The sequence below is a fragment of the Protomyctophum bolini genome (genome assembly GCF_963924005.1).
Source record: "Protomyctophum bolini genome assembly, chromosome: 17".
Taxonomy (NCBI): domain Eukaryota; kingdom Metazoa; phylum Chordata; class Actinopteri; order Myctophiformes; family Myctophidae; genus Protomyctophum; species Protomyctophum bolini.
Genome location: NC_137878.1, coordinates 12660564 through 12672920, shown reverse-complemented (window position 1 = coordinate 12672920; position 12357 = coordinate 12660564). Strand labels below are relative to the sequence as shown.

At 43.2% G+C, this 12357-nt stretch overlaps 1 protein-coding gene across 3 annotated transcripts in view; it reads left to right on the top strand.

Annotated features, from left to right (window-relative positions):
- Positions 1 to 9130: 9130 nt before the first annotated feature.
- Positions 9131 to 12357, top strand: part of col22a1 (collagen, type XXII, alpha 1) — an 82484-nt gene continuing 79257 nt past the window's right edge. The window contains exon 1 of one of the 3 annotated variants that reach the window (XM_080788248.1): positions 9131 to 9431. The gene's annotated coding sequence lies outside the window, so the exon portion shown is untranslated. The remainder of the gene's footprint in view (positions 9432 to 12357) is intronic. The other 2 variants (XM_080788249.1, XM_080788250.1) reach the window with 2 other exon arrangements.

Genomic DNA, 12357 nt, shown 5'->3' with positions numbered 1-12357 from the left:
GAGAATATCAATGCTGTCGGGCAGAAACCTCTCAACTATATCAGTGGTGGAAAAAAGTAGTCAAAAGTTAAACTTAAGTTTACCTATAAGTAAAAGTATCAATACTGCAATGTAGAACTACTCCGTTGGAAAATGTAAAAGTACCAAAAGTAAAAGTACTCATTGTGCAGGACGTTCCATTTCAAGTTTTCAAATGTATAAAACAATATTTTGAAAGTAGCAGATCTACAAGCTCACAATGCACCGCATCGCAACGCATTGTGAGCTTGTATTGTGAGCTTGTATAGATTTCATGGCCGAAATGTATTGGGCTGAAGTGGTTAAGTACAATACTTGCCTCTGAGATGTAATGGAAAGTACTGGAAGTTATACTCCAATAAAGTACAAATACCTAAAAAAAATTACTTACGTATACAATACTTAAGTAAATGTACTTGGTTACTTCCCACCACTGATATCTACTGTATATCAATATTTTACCTTTCTGTGTTTATCATACTACAGTGTTACACATAAGTATACAAGTAGCAGATCTGCGAGCTCGAAGGGACGGTTTTGAGCTGTCGATCCGATACTTGTGTTAGTATTAACAGTTTTGGACATAATGTATGAGACTTATACCAATAGTCTGTATGGGTCTTCTGATACTGTATGTTTGCACTGTGAATAGCTATTCAGGACATAATAATACAGTAACTGTTTACAATACAGTGCAGCATACAGGAGTTTAAGGTATATTCTCATCTCCATTGAAGCATGTTGCGATTGCTGAACACATAGCCTTTTCAGATAAAACCTGTAATGAATAAATAAAATCGCAAAAAAAACATTTCAATGTAACTGTCCCACCTTGAGGCACCATTTATTTGGTCTACTGAAATAAGATTTATGGGGTTCCTTGAAATTAAAAAAGGTTTTGAGAACCACTTGTCTTGGGCTATAATTGTCATTGCAATGCCAAGTATTTTTCTTTGATGTTACTGAACCTTGGAATTGGAACTTTGAACAGAAGCACGTCGTCTCTTTTGTTTCAGGGGGCGTCTCGGCCAGAAGAGCTGCCCTCCCCCCACATTAAAAATACCCCCGCCTGTCTCAGCGGTCAGCACTTCCGGCTCACGCCTAAAAGTGGCCACAATCCAAAAGCACCTGGCGCCCGTCTGTCAGCCGCGCCGCACCGGGACGAGGCAGAGGCTCGTCTTACGCCGGCATTCCCGACCCTTGAGTGCGCGTCACCGATGCCTCTCAGGTAGGTGTCGTGGAATTCAAGCACAACTCAATACAAAGACTGTTAACTGTGAGTGGACAACCCAAATAAAGCATTACACTTGTTTAGAAGAGGGTCCACCTTGTTCGAGACATCTAGGCTGTTTTATATAAGTAGGCCTACAATAAGTATAAAGGTTAGATATAAACCATGATAACAATATACTATAATTAATCATTCTTCTGCATACAGTAGGCCTGTCACAATGACTACATATTTGTCTTGTTTGTTCCCTTATGCATTTCCTCAACTATTGTAGCCACTTCCTTCTAAAAGCTTCTATTATATTAATTCATTGATACTGATCGCCATTATTTGAGATCATTGCAATTATTTTGCATCTGCACGTCATTCAATTTTGAACATTGCTAGCGATCATCGGCATCATCATTTCTTCGTATATTGTAGTTTGCGTCAACAGAAATGTAATGACCGTGACTCTCTCTCTGCTCAGGTCCCCCGTGCCCGACTCAGAGAACCTGCCTCCGCGACGCCCGCTGAAGCTGGCGCCGCTGGAGCTGCCGGAGGTGGTGAGGGAATCTCAGAGGGAGAAAATCCGAGGCCTCCCGCAGGAAGCCACGAAGGCCGCGTCCCGGAAACTGGACACGGGAGGGAACGGGCCGTGTCCCCGCAAAGTGAAGGCCTGCGCTCGAAAGGGTCCGGTCAAGGCCCCCGCGTGCCCGTCGCTGATGTCGTCCGAGCCGGTCAAAGGCCTGCCGCCACCGCAGCAAGGGGCGGCGGCTCCGCGGGCCCGGCTGGCGCGAGCGCGACCGGTGGAGCCGTCCGCAGATCATCTGGAGGCCGTGGTGTGCAGGGGGACCCCGGCCCCCAGCAAGCCTGCCCCGCCCTCTCTTTTCCCCAGCGTCAACGCCCACGCGAGGACCTCCGCTGCCCGCGGCGCAGAGGGCACGTGCCGGAATGCCAGCGCGCTGTATTATCAGCAGCAGGGGCAGCAGCAGGAGGCTGGCAGGAGGCGACTGCGTCTCAGAAGGGCTGAACGGCTGGAAGAGGATCAGGGCAAATCAAACGTGTCAACAGGGGGATTATCTGCAGATGAAAGCAAGGTGGCCCAAGGGCTCCAGCAACGCAGAGGGCAGCAGCAGCGGACAGAGCTAGGGACTCTGAGGCTTCTGGAGAAGGCATCAAAGAGAAACCCGGTGCCCCAGCAGCCTGGGAATATGATGGAGGTGTCAGGGAGAGCACTCAGGAGGATTGCAGTCAGCAATCCGCAGGGTGCAAGTCCTCTCGCTGTGTAACCACCAGCACACTGTGAGTTCACGGGATATAAGGACTGAGAAATGAACCCGCAGTTTTCTTTCAACAAATCAACATGAATCAACTACTAAATTGATTAGTGTGATTAACCATGCATGTCATGTCGCCCAGTATCATACTTTGTTGGACTGTACAATGGTGACGGACAAACATCGCAAAAATAGCTCACTATGCATCGCAGCCTTTTGTGGGCTTGTAGATCACCTATATTCACCATAGAAAATAAAATAAATATATATGATTCAGTAATCGCAATCCAGGCAAAACCTGGAAATAATGGAGATATTGCAGTCTTATCACCCAGCCCTACGGAGAGCCCAGGAGGACTGCAGTCAACTCTGACCCCTGTAAAACCACGCTTGGAAGTAGTGGGAATGCACTTGACCGCGTTAAGCCGAGTGTGAAAGTGACGCTTCTAACTGGAGATTAGAGAGGAAAAGCCCTGTCCGGGGCCTCTGACAAAAGCATAGCGATGCAGTCCATCAGCCAGGACTCTTGCCATAATTAACAGTACCGGTAACTCTATCTAGCTAAATAGTGTTAATACACTCGTTTGTCTTGCTCTGGAGAGAGAGAGCCAACCCTCACTCTGTACTCACAAAACGGGGTTTGAAAGTTGAGAGATGCAATATCACAATGAAAACATGCCAGTATCGGAGTTGCTGCCTAAACTGCTGGTATGTCGGTGAATGTGCATACAGCAGTTCATAGCAGCTGAAGCAGTATATGTACAGTGTCGAGTGTTGACAAAAGTGAATAAAGGAAATGATAATCCTCTTGTGAATGTTATTTAAAGTAATCTATTCTTAAATCCTGAGGTTACCTTTCAGTGGTTCCCAACCTTTTGTTCTCTCACTTGAAAATCTTGAAGGTGTTCTCCCCTACCCATCTGACCTCCTAAGGGCCGATTCATACTCCTATTTTAGAGCCGAATAAAAGTCAGTTCGGCTCTGTAGTGCCTACAATGTGACGTCATTTGAGGTTCGGGGGGGGGGCGGGTACCGTCCTAAAGTCGTCTCTTCGGTGCTACTGAAAATTTCTGCCGAGCCGAAATCATTTCGGCACTACAGCGCCGAAACAGCGGTAAAATAGGAGTATGAATCGGCCCTAACACGGCTGTTGCTGTGGTCTGATGTGGACTAATAAACCCATAAGGGTCCATGACAGTGTTGTTTTCGTCGACTAAAACTAAGACGAAAAATGTTGTCGACTACCTTTTGTCACTGATGAAAAACTAAATGGAAACTAAATGAAAACTAAGCTATGATGACTAAAACTGAGAGTAAATATACTGACAATTTCGTCAACAAATAAAAACTAGACTAAAATGTTAGGAAGGGACTAGTGGACAAGAGATCCAGTATAAGTCATTTTACAGTAGGTTGCATGCTGAAAATAGCAGATCTACAAGCTCACAACGCGTCGTGTTGCTTGTAGATCGGCTATTTTCAGCAAACTTGTAAAAACATCAAGGCCCACTAAAATACAACACTAAATCAACTGTAGATTTAGTCGACTAAAATCTTATATTTACTTGACTGAAACTAGACTAACACTAAAACATTCCAGGTGACTAAAATGTGACTGAAATTAAATGAAAACTATTGAAGAGACTATGACTAAACTAAAATTTGCTGCCAAAAACAACACTGGTCCATGATCCATTTTGTTCCTTACTTCCTAATCATCATTAGTATGGTGACCCCCTGGAACCCCTTTGAGGACTCCCCTCGGTCCCCAGACGCCACTGTGAGAACCACTGGGGAGTGGTTGTTGTAGTCATGGAAAATAAACGGATGGCAGTTCTTAATATAACTTTGACTAAAAGTGTTTTCGCCACCAATAACCCATTGGCATCAAAAGCGTCTGTTCCGTTTAGTAACAATGTTCACCCCAGTGTTATTACATTAAATCAGATAAAAAATTAATTGTATTACAGTGCCAAACCACAACAAGCTGTCTCAAGAATATTTACATAATTGAGCAGAGACCCGACAGTTTCCCCACACTTAAACAAACATTTGGCTACCACGGCAGGGTTGGCAAGACAATAGAAAATAAATAAATAAAATTAGGTAAAGTAAATTGCATCAAAACACTTGCCAGGAATCCATGTTAGCTGTGTGTCGTGTTGTCCCTTCTCCAGATCAGATGTTTGTACTGATTCAATTAGACAGAGCAGGTGCAGGTGGTGGCATATCAAAAGCAAATTAGTGTTAGAGGGGGTTCGGCCAAGGCATTTAAAGGTGTAGTGAAAACTTTTAGACCATATCTGTGGCCATCATATGGGCATACCTAACAAAGGATGCCAAAAAATGGGAACATTCTCATTGTTGTGTGTTTTTATATCAAAAGTCCATAAAAATATATTTTATAATTGAACATTTTAAAATGTGCTGCGTGATTACATGTCGAGGCCCACATCTATAAAAGCCAATACAAATTAAGCTCACCGGTTTGATTCCCATTGCTTCTTTGTCCTCCACAGCTTTTGATTAAAGAACTATTTCATTTTTAATCTCATTCAAGATGACATCCAGACAGTGTGTTACTCGTTTTAACTCAATCATCATGCTAAAATATGTATAGGTTCTGTATAGGTTAGAAAGAATCCCCTGGCTTTTCCCCACGTCTTTCTGTCCTGTGAGAGGAAGTCAGACTTGGAGAGGAAAAGCTAGGGGGCGGAAGTTCCAGACCGACAGAAACGCACCCAGGGTGCCGTCCCGATTCCGGCGAGCCGCCCCGCATCCGAAACGGTTGAGAAATGACAGTTACCGTGTGGGGGTCCCTGCCTCTACTGTACCCTCTACTGTAATGTACTGTACTGTACTGTACTGTACTGGCACACCCGAAATCACCATATATACAGTTACTATGTGCGTGTGTGTTAGGTTGCGCACAGGTGGTGAAAAACAACCGTGCTGTTTTCGTGCTCAGACTTTTTGGGGGTCCTTGACATGAAAAAGTTTTGGAACCACTGGGCCAGATGATTCCTTCCTGTCTGGCAGACAGATGACAGCCTCACAGTGCAGGAGGTCTATCTCTCTACTGTATTATCAGTCTCTCCTGCCACGCTGGGCACAGCCTCAGCTCTCTCTCACACACCAGGCGACAGACGGCTCCTTGCACTGACACCATCGCTCATACATATACTGTAGTGTACAGTACATCTGCCCCAGATCATCAGCAGCACACCTCTCATTCACTTCACACTGAGCCTATACATAGCCTCGTGCATGGGCCCTGCAGTCCCACAGTCTGTCTGCCCTGCGGCTATACAAACACCCTAGAAATAGGACCGGATGTGACGATGATGATGATGGCCATTTATGATGAGATTTAAATTCCAACAGCATGGTTTTACAGGAAAACAATGCGCCTGCGGCTATATATTGTCGGGCAGAAACCTCGTATCTCCATATTCTAACGTTTTGTTTGTTGTTCGGAAATTAACGTCCTACTGTACTTGCATGATCATACTACATACAGTGTCACTCAAATGCATCAAAAGTAGCAGATCTGCAAGCTCAAAATGTGGTATGAAGTAGCGCTTCGAGCTTGTAAATCTGCTAAATAACGTTCAGTTGTTTCAAAAAGTAATTACTTAATTCAGTGGTTCCCACCAAATAACTGTTCAGACAGAGCAGAGACAGGGCAGTTTTTGTGAGTTCCTTTAGAGGAGACAAGAACAGAGAGAAGAGTAAAAGAAATGGCTCAGAACGTACCTGCATGGACATGCTCATGTTGGTCACTGCATCTGCACCTATAATAGAATAACAAAAAAGTCTGTTTTAAACATTAGCCTACTATGTGATATTTTTTACATTTGCAAGACAGACATTTGACGAAGATTTAGCCTTGCAGACCCCACATTTCCATGCTGTACCATAGGAGAAGTTCTGAAACAAAGAATGACAAAAAATGTGATTTACAGCTAAATGCTGTTTATGTAGCCTACACAAGCAACGTATCAAATCTTATCTAATTCGAATAATTGTGTTTAAGGACTTATCAACACAATAAGAAGTTACAAAAGAGAGCCTGTTAAAATAGCATGAGTTATACGTTTGCTAATCCTATCCCGGCCCCCGTCCAAACAAGGTTAGCTAGGCTAGCTAGCTAGAGGGAAACATAAACAGATAAAGATCGAAACGATTCTAACACGTGCAATTACACTACACACGGTAGATATCGGATATAAAAATACACTGACCTTTCAACTGAATTTCTCCGGAGAAAAACTGTGTAATAACTAATATAAGCATTTGTTGGGCAGTCTTGTCTTCTGCCTCCACCGTAGCGTCGATTCAACAGTCAACAAAAACAACAACACTGCAATGCATGCCGGGTAAAGCCTCGGACCCAGGCTAGGGAGTTCAGGGCTAGCCTGAACTAAAGGTACATATTATTAATAATAATAATAACAATAATAATAATAATAATAATAAATATAAATATAGCCGCAAGAAGAAGAAGTAGAAGAAGAATCCACTTAATTATATTAAATAATAGTTAAAAAATAATTTATTTATACATAATAATGCACATCCTCCTCTGAGAGAGAGAGAGGCGGGCGGGGGAGGCAAGCCTTACGTCAGCGTGAGGAGGGGCTGTAAATCGCTGTAAATTCACGAGGCATTAAAAAGTAACTGAGCGCGATCATACTTTGACGCGAGGACAGCGGGGGGAAGTCCAAGTCAGCCCGGGCGTGCTACGCTGTGAAGGCGACAGCGGGAGGCGGTAGCTAGCGGGGAAATGTTAGCTGGGTTTTGCTATACCTTTGAATTTGAATCCTGAAAAGGTCCCAGAAACAGTTTTGGACGTTCCACCGAACAGGTATTAAGTATCACCATCTTAGCATTACAATTTCTCACTGCTCAGCTTAAAGTATTTTCTTCAAATCCAAACAAAAACATTCTTTAAAGCTGGGATTGTTGATATGAATAAAATCCTGAAAACAAGTTAAATAACCTCATGCAATAAGTAAAAGTAATATGCAGCCCTATAGCCCACTCTTCCATCCATTTAGGTCAAGATGGGTGGGCCAATATAGTCATCGATTTCTTAACATAGTCACATTTCTTATCGTTCTCCACATGACATACAAAGATTAAGTTTGAGAAGTACTACATGTTATATAAATTATACAAGTGTGTGTATGTGTCAGTACAGTACAGTCATACAGTGCAAACGTCCGTTTGAAGAGAGAGAGAGAGAGAGAGAGGGGGGAAACTTGCTGATGCCTCATCATGCATAAACATTGCTGTCGGGAGGAAACCTCATAACTACATTTTTTAGGTTATATTTTTGGCATAAATCAGTGCTATTGAGCATCCTTTAAGCCTGTGTGTTGTTTCGAAAAAATTTAACCAATGGAAAGTAGTAAAAAGTGCTTTGGACAAAACCTCTCAACTCCATTGGACCCTCAAAATGTCTGCTAAAGCAACTAACTCCACCACCTCTCCCCCTCTCATGGAAGTAATTGACAATATATAAAGTTACAACACCAACTTTGATGAGGCAGTATTGCTATATGTTTTAAAAATATATGGTTCTCTTAATTTCCTGAAAAATTAACATTTTGGAGTTATGAGGTGTCCTCCTGACAGCAGAGCTATAGGCCTACTGTATATAAATATATCATGCATTGTCTGTCTGCCTGCCTAAAAGTGCAAATGGTTTAAGAAAGTGCTTGCAAAGACACCCTACAATAAAGGTACTGTAAGTCACCAAAATTAGCGGAACACGATCACAGTGGAAGCGGTAATAACACGTCACGTGCAGCATAATGCCACCTCTCTCCACGCGTTCCTCTAATCAATTGGCCAACATAACTACAGCCTTCTCCAGGAGTGTGCAGCCCAGCCCATGCCCGGGGCCCACCAGAAAAGCCTCAGGGCGGGCGGCGGCTCCGCTGTGGCTATCTATCTCCAGTGGGCAGGGTTGGACGGCAGAGCGGAGGGCGGCAGCATGCAGTCGCCAACAAAGCTGTGCCTTTTCTTTCAGAGGGCAACACTTCAGACGGGACGGGTGCAGCCATGAAGGAAAGGAAAGGGAGGAGGGGGGAGAAAAAAAAGTGGAGGGACAGAAATATCCAAGAAAGTAGGTTCTATAATTGGCCTGGTGTCTCAGGCATTTTCTTTCTTTGTGTGTCTGTGCTGTGAGCGGAAACCAAGCCACAGTGGTGGACTTATGTGACAAAGTACATGTACTTGAGTGCAATTTTGATTTACTTCAGTATTTTCCTTTATTTCCACCACACTACATCTAAAATACCTCGCAAATATCTGTGTATATTTAGTTACTAGCTAGCACTTCATTTGAATGATTAATACAAAACATATTGCCACTACTTTTGCCCAGCAGAACACACCCACACAAACACACACACACACACACACACACACACACACACACACACACACACACACACACACACACACACACACACACACACACACACACACACACACACACACACACACACACACACACACACACACACACACACACACACACACACACACTAGTGAAACCTTACACTCTCCCCACTCAGGTCACTCCCACTCCAAACCAACACCATCCAAGACGGCTTCTGAGGTCTCTCACCTCACTTTTCAACAAACAGAGCGCCGTGCACTGGGATTGACAGACACCCCCTGGATTATAACCGTTTACTTGTTCCCTGATTCAGACTCCTGCATGTCCCCGCCTGCCATAAAGGAGATATTGGATTAATAACACCTGGAGACAAGATGCAGGCCCCTCCAATGCTGCTGATCTAGGGACCCCCCCCCCTGAGTGTATGCGAGGCTGGCTCAGAGGCAGGGTGTCACAGGGAGAAGCAGAGAGGAGCAGAGGTGACCTTCGGTGACATTAATTGATACGTCAGGTAAGGATGGGAATCAACGAGGTGTGTGTGTACTGTATAATGAACACCATCTATGTGAATGGCATGCTTTCTTTGGAAAGAAGAATGTGGAGAAAATGTATACAGTGTATTTTGGGTTGTTTAGCAGTTTTGAGCTGTGAGAATATTGAGAAGTGCTTTGTAGATGCTAATGATGTAAATGCTGTTTGTATACTCTCAGGGTTAAATGAACCCTCAGGATTTTTTATAATGCAGAGGGACTCTTCTGGGTCCCAAATGAACCCTCACCGGGGTTTTACAGTTAATTGGATAGACAGACAGACCTTGGTCATTTGTTCTCATGTTTTTGGCTTGCTTTTTTGTCATTGTTTTTCTTGACCACAATGTTAAAATTCAATGTACATAGCATGTTACTTACACAGAAGCTAAGTTCATTGTTTACCCCTGGTATCCTATAGTTTAAATGTACTATATTGTTTTGAGAGTATATTAGATTTAGACTGGTTCTTGGTATACCTGCAATAATAATTTTCTTAGGCACTGTCTCTCTGCATTTGATGCATGTGATTACTTTGCTTATTGTAGCCTAAGTTGCTTTGGAAGAGCTTAAATGGCTAAATTGTATATTGTAAATTGTGCATGCCCCATCATCATCAGAGGAGAAACGTTTGGATTGCATGTCGGAAACAAACCGCCTCTGTTTTTCCCATTTTGGTGGATGATGAACGGGGGGCCGGTTTCTGGTAGAGACATCTAGATTGCAGTCCCAGGTGGTCTACCGTTGAGAGAGAGGAAATGGAAACAGGGCCTGGGGTTCGAGACCTCCACTTTTTAGAGGAGGAAGTGAGACTTAATGCAGCTTTGTTATAGCCTAAAGGCAAAATTGACAGCTTTCTACCTTGAATCAAGTACATGTGCACACTGCACAGTAACAGTACATGATCCTTAAAGGCCCACGCATACGGTTTTAAGAGATAACCCGACTCACTGCAGTGCAGGGCTGGGAAAACTACAACATGACGTCACTTAAGCTGCGATGATAAGTGACTCTCACCCCAACACATCTCTCTCTTTTTACTAACTAAGGTGCATCACCTAAAAGTGGAGTATGCATCCAGCCTTCCTCTCCTTTCTCTGCTACAGTATGTGGATTGGATTCAATTGCAGTCAATGATTACAATGAACAGGCCTTTATCTGGTCGGAAAGTGGAAAAGGAAAACCATTCATTGTATTACCGTAGAATTAAAGACAAATCATGCAGGCTATGTGACAAGTGTGCTAAGTTGTTTACAAAAAAGAAACAATTATGCACTAAACTGGTTTCTCTTCAGTTGCATTCAGAGGGGCAGTGAAGAGGTATTTTCACTGACTTTGTGCCAGAGTGAAAGTGCTCAGATTTTAAAAAGAATAAATGTACTCTCATTATAGGCAATTACAGTGATTCAGCGAGTAGCCCCGTTAATGGCACGGGCGAAACCACGTGGCTAAAATAGCCTGCTGGGATATCAGATAAGGTCACTCGCACGAGGGACAAAGATTACAATTACTATACTGAACAAAACACTCTTTTCATTTTTGCAGGCTTCAAATTGTAAAACACAGGTCATCATTCATCCAGCAAAAGCAATGAAAGAGTCAGCCTAAGCGATTTGTTTTAGTTATTGAAATTGACATATAATGTCGGGCTTTACAGCTCCTCCTAATACTGTAGCTCAAGGAAGGGGGATGGAGGAATACTGCATAGTTTGTCCCTACGACGGTGTTGCTCGCCAAAAATAGCAGGTCAACAAGCTCAAGATGCACTGCGGTTTCACGTAATTGTGAGCCTGTAGATCTGCTATCTTTGGCGTGTGACAACCTTTGTGCGATGCATATAGAGCCTTCATATCTCAATGAAGAACAATCATACAGTGTAGTCCTGGAATCCTTTGTTTTGTTAGGATATAGTCACGCTAATTCACACAGTCCTCTACTCCAGTGTTTCTCAAATGGGGGTACGTGTACCCGTGTACCCCCTAGGGGTATGCAGAGGTACTACAGGGGGAGAAAATGGCAAATGGAAACATTGATTTTACCATTGATAAAACACTGACAAATGTATGTGAACACGCTGCTCTGGAAAGCTACGTAGTTTAAACCAACGTTTTGACTATAGCACAACTGTTACTAAATACAAAACAATTAGGCTACATTTATTTTCAACATAATTGACATAAAAGTATCAAGATGTTGTTGTCAATTAAAGGGGGTACTTGGATTCAGTAATCACATCAGGAAAAGGGGGTTCTGTGGCCCAAAAGGTTTGAGAACCACTGCTCTACATGTGTGCTGTGAAGCAACCCGGTGACAGCGCAACGACTTCATTTGGAAACTAATCCTGGTGGGTTCACGCTCTGAAAATGAACCAGATTCAATTAAATTGTAAATATCAAACGCGATAACAAATTTAGGAGGGTGTATAAATGTTTCACATGCTGTGCATAACACAGACTCAGTCTTTGCACCCCACACCACAGACATCTAGTGAGTGTATACAGCAAGCTGTAATTTTAGGACCAGTCACCCGAGGCAGAGAGACAGTGTTCTGCTTGTGGATGAGTTCCCGTTGTGTCTGTGCTGTCCTGTGGTCGGTGACACATCCGTCCCAATGCCAAGGCTGCACAACAACCACTACTGTACATTGTAATGTGACCAGGAATTCTCCATCTTTTTCATGTCAATGACAGCCAAATTGATATATTATATAGCTACTAAATGTGACAGAGACCCCCAGAATAGAAGATTTGATCCGTTTTTTGAATAACATTGAAAATGTTTGGAAATTGTTGAATCATTTTGATATTTTTTGAACACAGGTCTTCTCTTCTTGGGGTGCCTCATGGGTAAAACATGCGACAATATCAATTTAGGGGTCCTTGCCTTCTTGGCACGTAAAAGTTTGAGAAC